The sequence below is a fragment of the Triticum dicoccoides genome, chromosome 7A (genome assembly GCF_002162155.2).
Source record: "Triticum dicoccoides isolate Atlit2015 ecotype Zavitan chromosome 7A, WEW_v2.0, whole genome shotgun sequence".
NCBI lineage: Eukaryota > Viridiplantae > Streptophyta > Magnoliopsida > Poales > Poaceae > Triticum > Triticum dicoccoides.
The window spans coordinates 144,025,247-144,033,231 of NC_041392.1; positions in this window are offsets into that span (position 1 = coordinate 144,025,247).

A 7,985-nucleotide genomic window follows, 5' to 3' on the forward strand; every position below is an offset into this window, starting at 1 on the left:
AAATTTGAAATACAAGCACATGTTCTAGTGCACCAAAGTTGGTTGAAAAATCACATGTGTGTCCTCGGGTAAATTTCTAGGTTCCATGCAAGAAATGGGAATGAAATATAAAATTCTGGGCGTCGTGGCTGGGTTGGAAACATTGAGAAACTTAGTTTTTTAATTCCTGTAAATCCAAAACACGCATGAAAATAATGAAACTTGGCTTGGTGCCATGACATGGCACCAACATGCTGTGGTAAATTTGCAGTCCGATTTGCGAAGGCGCACACATTAACAATCAACAAAGTCATTTTGGAAGAAGTGCTATCACGTTACAATCGAAAACACAAGTATTATTGAAACCGTGGGCGTGCTACTTACTAGTACCATTTACGTGCTGCCACACGTCCCCTATTTTATTAGCTAGGAGGTGACGTGCAGGGTAGCTATTTGAGTACGAGAGGCGTGCGATCAGACCCCTGCGCGTGCTTATTGGGAGGAGAGCCCTTTGACCTCCATCTGCCGTCCCTCTCTCTCCCAAGGTCTCCATTAATGGTGCCTGAGCATCTGTTTAATGGTGTGGCTATGTCTCACTCGACTGAGATTTAAGAGAGAAAAAAGAAAAATCTGAAAGCACGGATCTTGATGTAAGATCCGACGGACCTATATAGCATCTACTGTGACTTATAGAAAGACTGATGAATATATAAGGACGATTAAAAATTTTTTAATCAAAGAAGGGCTTGCCCCTTCCGATTTTAATTACTGAAAACCACCACAATTCACAAGAAGTTCAGCACAACTCCAGCCTAACACGAAGGACTAAAAGCTACCAGATTGAAATCGCAACATCCCAAGAGGCCAACAAAGGCCAAACATCCGCGCTAGAACCCAACATTTCACAACCGACGACACAATCCACATCCTAAACCGATTATTACATCAAAAGAAACTAGGAAACTAGTCTCCGCGGCGAGCGGCAATGAGCTCTTTCGTGTCCTCAAGACGCTGCTTGAGAACATCCACGGATTCCTCCACCAGCCTTTGGCGCTCGTTGCGGAGCATGTCATTCTCGTCCATAAGTTTCTTCAACAAGGCACTAGTCTCCTCCTGCAGGTCTACACTTCGGACGATCTTCTCCCTCAGCAGGTCGCGCTTGGCCCGGAGCCTCTCATTGCCCTCCCTTAGTTGCCGGATGACGTCGGTAGCCTGTTCAAACAAGGCTATCATGTCGTCCTGCAACCTCGCCGAGCGGGAGATCTGATCCATCTGGATATGGACGATCGCATGCATGCGCCTGTAACAGTCATCGCGTGCCCGCGAGAAATTTTCCCAGGCCGTCGCGGCCCGGTGGGACATCTCTTACATTCGTGGCACGGCGGGACATCTCTGCTGCTTCCGCGGTGCAGCCGGACCAGCCTGCTGCATCGACGGCGCGGTGGGACCTCCGTGCTGCTACTTCCGTGCAGCGGGACATGTCGGCTGCTCTCGCAGCGAGGCATGACATCTCTCGTGCTTCCGCTTCCATGCTCGCCTCTCCCTGGTGGCAATCTCTCGACCCAGAACTCACGCTGGCCATGGTAGACGCAAGGGAAGGATGCTGAATGACTTGTTTGTTTTTGTGGATGAAGAGTTGAGGAGGAATGTGCAGTCATCTTGGCATACTAGTATTTATAACCGAGTACTAATACGCTCCTAAGTGGGAAACCGTTTAGGTTGTGATCGGTGTGAACAGGTTTGCAATTCAATATAGCATGGAGTAATTTGGAATGTGACGAGACGCAAGCTCAAAATTTATTGACGGTTCTTGTTTCGAAGCGCGGCACTATTCCCGGATGGAGTACTTCTTTTTCTACTCCCTCCTTTCCGGTTTTATAGGGCTTATCTCAAAATTTTAGTTTTTCCATTTTATAAGGCTCAAATTGGTTGTCGCCAACACATGTTCAGATTCCAAGGTGCATTAAATCATTGCATGTAAGTATTAAGAGAAAATTGACCAATGCATGTAATTTATGCATGCATGCATTGCAATTAATGCATTAAACGTATCTCTCGGGACTTCTCGCACGCACCATCGTGCCACCCACAAAAACTTGTACTCTGAGTTTAGTAGTACGTTATACAGGAAGAGAAGAGGTGCATGCACGCACTCGTCCTCTCACACACGCGTCTATGTTTTCTCGAAAAGGGGATGATGACCCCCGACCTCTGCATCTGGGAGTCACACACGCAAATTATTGAAATATATCGACTGTAGTGCTTTGATGTGTCGCGTCAACTCGTACATCAACGAGAAGTTTGATTATCCTCTCCGTCGCAGACTTAACTGCACATGCCATTGGCTGTATGACAGGTTGGCCACACACCTGTAGGGCCCACCTGTCATACACGCAAAGGCAGGAGCGTCCCTCCCTCGCCCATGAGCATGGTGGCTGGCAAGACTAGGAGAAGCTTTCGCTACACGCTCTCCCTCCCGCACGCGGTGGACATGCAGCCGTTCAATCGGTGTCAGATGGCCAGAAGCGTACTGTATTACTCCTCCAGTGCAGTAGTATTCCATCATTGTTTGACTTCCCGAAGAGGCAAAGAGCCAAGCGTAGCCCGGACGCTCGTGTGGCTGTTTCATGTGTATAGTAGTCTAGGATAGCGTGTACCATGACTGTAAGCTTAAAATCATTGGGGTCGGCTCCATGCTATGTGGCCGTCTCAAAGTTTTAAAAAAAATTAAAATAGTCTTCTGGCCCTACCCGAAAACTGCCGCACGTACTGCCCGGGAAAAGCCCCGCCCTCAACTTTTAACTACGCGAAAACAGTTCAAGCTTGTTCATTCTATATAAATACAGTACTTACTATATGTTTGTTCACCTGTGGGGTTGTTCAATGAATGGAGGGGCGGGGAGCACAAGTGAACAATACTGTAGTACTACTAGTAGTAAGTAGGAGTCGTACAGTAGTCACCTTAAATAGAGAGTTTCTTTTCTTTAATGCCACGTAGACAAATTGAAACGCTTGTTGTGGAGAGAAAAAAGATAATCACTCCACTATATATGGACGCAGGGGCCTGAGCGCTTGCTTTACTAGGGTTTCTCTCTTCATTCTCTCATCCTCTCCAGATATAAACAAGACAGTGGTAGCGACATTTTCTCTCTGCTCACCGCTGGTCACAGATCCGGTCGGATCCCTTCGGCCGGTGTGTGTAGAGGACTAACAGGTGCATCGTTCACGCAGTCATCGCCGCCGAGGGAGGAAACCCACAGCTGCCGGAGGGGCCCAATCCTCTGCCCGTGTCGTTTTCTCCGACACATGGCCGGCTCAGGAGGTCCTCCGACCCTTCTTCCTCCCTGCCGTATTGTCCGCAGATCGGACCTACCGCCGCCGACATCCCGGCGACCCTTTGGTATAAGTTCTTCGAAAGCGGCCTTGCTCTACTGCCCCAGCTCCCCACGTGTCTGCATGTGCATTTTTTTATACTCCCATCAGCTCTTCCAAAGCCACCTAATTTTTTAGTATTATTAGAGGTAAAGCTACTTCATGCATTCGAATCTAGGGCTTTGTTCAAACAACGAAGAAAGGGGGGAAAGTTGTAGCATGAATCTAGGACTTGATTCAAAGAGGAAATAATATGGTGAAAGTAGTAGAGACCGGATACCCAACCGGTCTCTTGGTTGAAAAGGGAAATAATGGGAAAACGCAGTACAAACTGGATAAGGAACAGATCTATTATTGGTTGAAAAAAGGATAGAAAGTGGCGGCTGGTGGACAAGTCAATAGAGTATGTCCAGGATTAGATTTGCTACCATCACATAGTAAAAGGTCTCCAGGATTAGATTTGCTGCCCTCACATAGTAAAAGGTCTCAGGATTAGATTTTCTGCCCTCACATACTAAAAGGTCTCCAGGATTAGATTTGCTGCCCTCACATAGTAAAAGGTCTCCAGGATTAGATTTGCTGCCCTCACATAGTACAATGGCACTCCTGCTGTTTTCCCCAGTATGATAAGTAAGTTGCTCCTTTACGCTGCTGAGTGTCCTGGTGTCCCCACGGTCCCATGCCCTTAAACCAACTCTTTAGCTGCTGTTGATTTACTGTGTCTGGTAAACAAGCAATGCCACCATTAAAGTAATCCCATATTTGAGGAATCTCATTGTTGATCGTAATGCTTCTGGTAACATGAAGCATCGTTGACGTTTTAAAATTTCTATTGTCCTTGCGTGATTGCCATGAACATAATTAAGATGCTTCTTTTCATTTTGTATATGTTTCATATATTCTTATTGACCAACAACTGTTTACTTTCTATCTCTTTGTGCAGACAGGGATATCAATTTCACCTTGTTGCTATTGTGACCTTTTGGTGAACTGTAGAAAACACTTTTTTTGGAATGAGTGTCTTGTGCATTTCAACCAAAATGTCACGTGGGCAATATCTCTCAATTTTGGTGGAACTGCACAATATGGTGATTGGAGTTTCCAAAATCTCCGTCAAGTTCTGTTGGTAATCTCGTGCAACATTTTATTAGCCTTTGCAAGATGGAGCCATCACTGTCACCACAATGGCACTTTATTTTAGTGGAACTGCACAAAAGGATAAGAAAATTATAGTTGCACCTTACATGAGCCGGACAGCCAACCTTAATATTCCTTAATTTTAGTGCAACTCCTAAAGAAGAACCTGCCAGCTCACAAGAGCAAGTACTTCTTGCTAGCCGAATGATGCAATCTTTGCTTCATTTCAGGTGAACTGCAGAAAAAGGCGCATGAATTGAATCATGGAACTCGAGGCAGACCTCATCCAAGTAGAGCTAGAGGTTGAGTTCAAGGAGGCCGCTATTAAAGCGAAATCATGCTGTCCTGTCTCCTTGTTTGTGCTGTGAAAACATGTTGTGCAAACATGAATACTCAACTACAGATGTTGTGACGGTCAAGAGCATTCGCCAAGTTCTTCGACTGTATGACATGGCTAGCCAAGATGGATTTAATCCCCATATTCACTTTATCAAAAGGTTCTAATGGGTTGGTTCTCAATCTTGCAAGCTGGGGATCAGTGAGATGTGTAGGCATCTTTGTTGTACTTATTATTTGGATCTTATTTGTTGGTTCTGAATCTTGCAAGCTGGGAATCAATGAGATGTGTAGGCATCTTTGTTGTACTTATTATTTGGATCTTATTTGTTGGTTCTAAATCTTGCAAGCTAGGAAACACGGCATGATGATGCAGAGGACAACAACCATAACAAACAGTTCAAACTCGGTAGTATTATCTTTGTGAAAGTGCGACAAATGTGATGATCGTGTGCGTCCTGAGAATAATAATTCTAATTGTTGTGCATGTTGATCCTGTGGCACTGATAGAACGAGCGAATGCATTGCTTGTTTTTAGTACAAATTTCTATTAAAGATAATTAAATTTAAGTAAAGTGACCACTAACTCCTGTTATTACAGTACCAATACAGACCCACTCGTGAACCGACGTGTGGCCGAGGGTGCATCTTCTGCCAGGCGTGCAACGGACGAGGGAGGGGTAGTAATTGTTGTCGCCTGTACACACTCAGCTTACTGTTGAATCTAGTTCCCCAAGAGCTGAAAAAGGAACTGCTGCCACCGCCTACACACTCGTTCACTCGAAGAGACTCCAATGGCGATCCGAGGGGTGAGCCTGTTGGATATGGCCTTCAGCAAGGAGTTCCCCTTTGAGTTCGCCGTTCAGTCCTATGGCTGCACCAAGTTGAATGTGATGTACACCAACGATACGGACTCGGTGAAGCTCTACCTCGCCTTAGTCCTATGGCTGCACCAGGTTCTGGAGCATTCGCCCGTTTCATCGGCAGCGCCAACTGCACCTTCGCTACGGTGGAGAGAAGGAAGAACGCGACGATTTGGCCATCTGGTGCAACAAGCTAGTCGACATCTAGAAGCAATACAAGATCATCAGCAACGGGCAGGAGAAGGACTCCGTGGTTGACCTCGCTGAGACCATCATCGACCCTTGATACGCCAACATGAAACAAGACGACCTGAACACGTGGGAGGTACCTCTGAATCTAGCCTACATAACCTACACGGCCAAGGGCGCATACGCATGCTACGACATGTACATGCAGATCTTGGACATGAGGGCGTGTGTGCTTCCCGTAACCGACGAGTACACGAACAGCCGCAGCGTCATGATCAAGCGTGCCAGGAAGGTCTAGATGTTGTACTTTATCTGTTTATAAGCACCTTTATCATGTGAGTGTTTCATGCATTAGCCTATGTGTCGTAATTATCTGTTTCGTCCGAAATATTTCTTTTAAGAACCCATTAACCTGATTGCATTTTTAGTGGCAATTTGCTTATGTATGTAAACTAGTTCACTTGTCCGTAAAAAAACTAGTTCACTCGGCTGCCATGCTTTGAATCTCCTTCCTCCCAACATATTCCCCTCCTCAGGTGGACCCAGCAGGTCTCTGAATTTTCTCCCACTTTCTTTTTCGATGTAAACTGAGTTTTCTCCTAGTACTTTCCCCTAGAACCAACTCAACTGTCCCACATCTAGCCTAAAAAATAATAATACCCCATGTACTATTAACTCATCAAATTAAAATGATATTTTATTTCGTAAGTTGAAAGTTCTTACAAAATAATAATAATAATTGTTTATATATAACTTGGCAAGTTAACTCCTAGTGATTGCGTACATAAGCTTGCAAAGATTTTACTGACGTGCAATCATGTGTTTATGTTTTTATAACATTTCTCCGTCTAGCCCAACATGATATTTTCACCCAGCCCAACAAGTCCGCGACTTTCGAGAAAAATGCAAATGGGATTTAAATGGGTTGCATAGATGCTACATCATTGTTTCACCTAGCCCACCAAATGGACTAAAAAACAAATGGACTAACAGTTGGGTCCATGGCCACAGCCCAGTTTTTTTTGTGATTTTCCAAATAAGTCGCTTTGTCAGGCCAGTTGGGCTGCAAATCCTTCAAGACGAGGAGAGCTTTCATTCGGCTGATCGAGAAAATGGCCCATCAGTAATGAGAAATGGTCTGTACATTTTTAAAACACATCAAACCGGCAATTAGTTTCAAATATCTTTTTTTTATTTCGAGATTTTAAATTACATTAATTTTTATGCGTGGAGAATTTGTTGGATTTTATATTGATATACATTTATTTTTAAAATCAATTTGAATGTGAGTCGAAATTTCGGGATTAAAAACAGTTCGGACCGCACCAAAATATGCAAAATTTCGTATAATTTTTTAACCATGGCCACAATATGGGCTGTAATGCTAACAAAAAGAATATGGGCTCCAAAAAAACCTTAAGAATTAGCAAATGGGCTGTAGGCTGTTTTCCACAGATTTGAGGCTTTCCTAAAAAAAGGTTGACGCACAAGCAGTGACTTTTGGATGGCCATCCAACGACCGTCGTGCTTCTTCAATCTCTGCTCTTCCTGCTTTAGCCGCTCAAACAGGCGTCGGCGGGACTGCCTGCTCCCTCCTCCCCGCGGCCGGCTCTGCTGCCGCGCAGGCCTCACCACCCCACCGTACTCCCATCGCTGGCCTAGCCATCCCTCTACTCACCCACACCTGCTGTTATTCTCCGGCGACGGAGACGAACCAGTAAACCCTCATACAGTCGTACTCCCCTTCGCGTGGGAAACAACTGCCGAGTCTTCCCTGCCTCCATGTCGTTCCCTTCCTAGGCCTCGTCGTCGTCCACTGCCCTGGTGCTCTCGACGCGGCCTGGTCAACGTGGTCAACGACCGACATGCATCTGAAGTGGACTTTACATGGAGAGGCCGACAGCTGGGTCCATGGTCGCACGCAAGGAAATGCCTCCTTATTATGCACAAAATAGTGATTCCTCCATCTCACATCAGGGACCCACCGAAAGGGCCTCTGTATTTCGCGAAAAAAACGTTACCGCCGCTGACAGCTCGGACCCACCAGCTATATCTTCGCACGCAAGGAAGTGCGTCCTTATTACGCACAAAAAAATGAATACTCCCCCT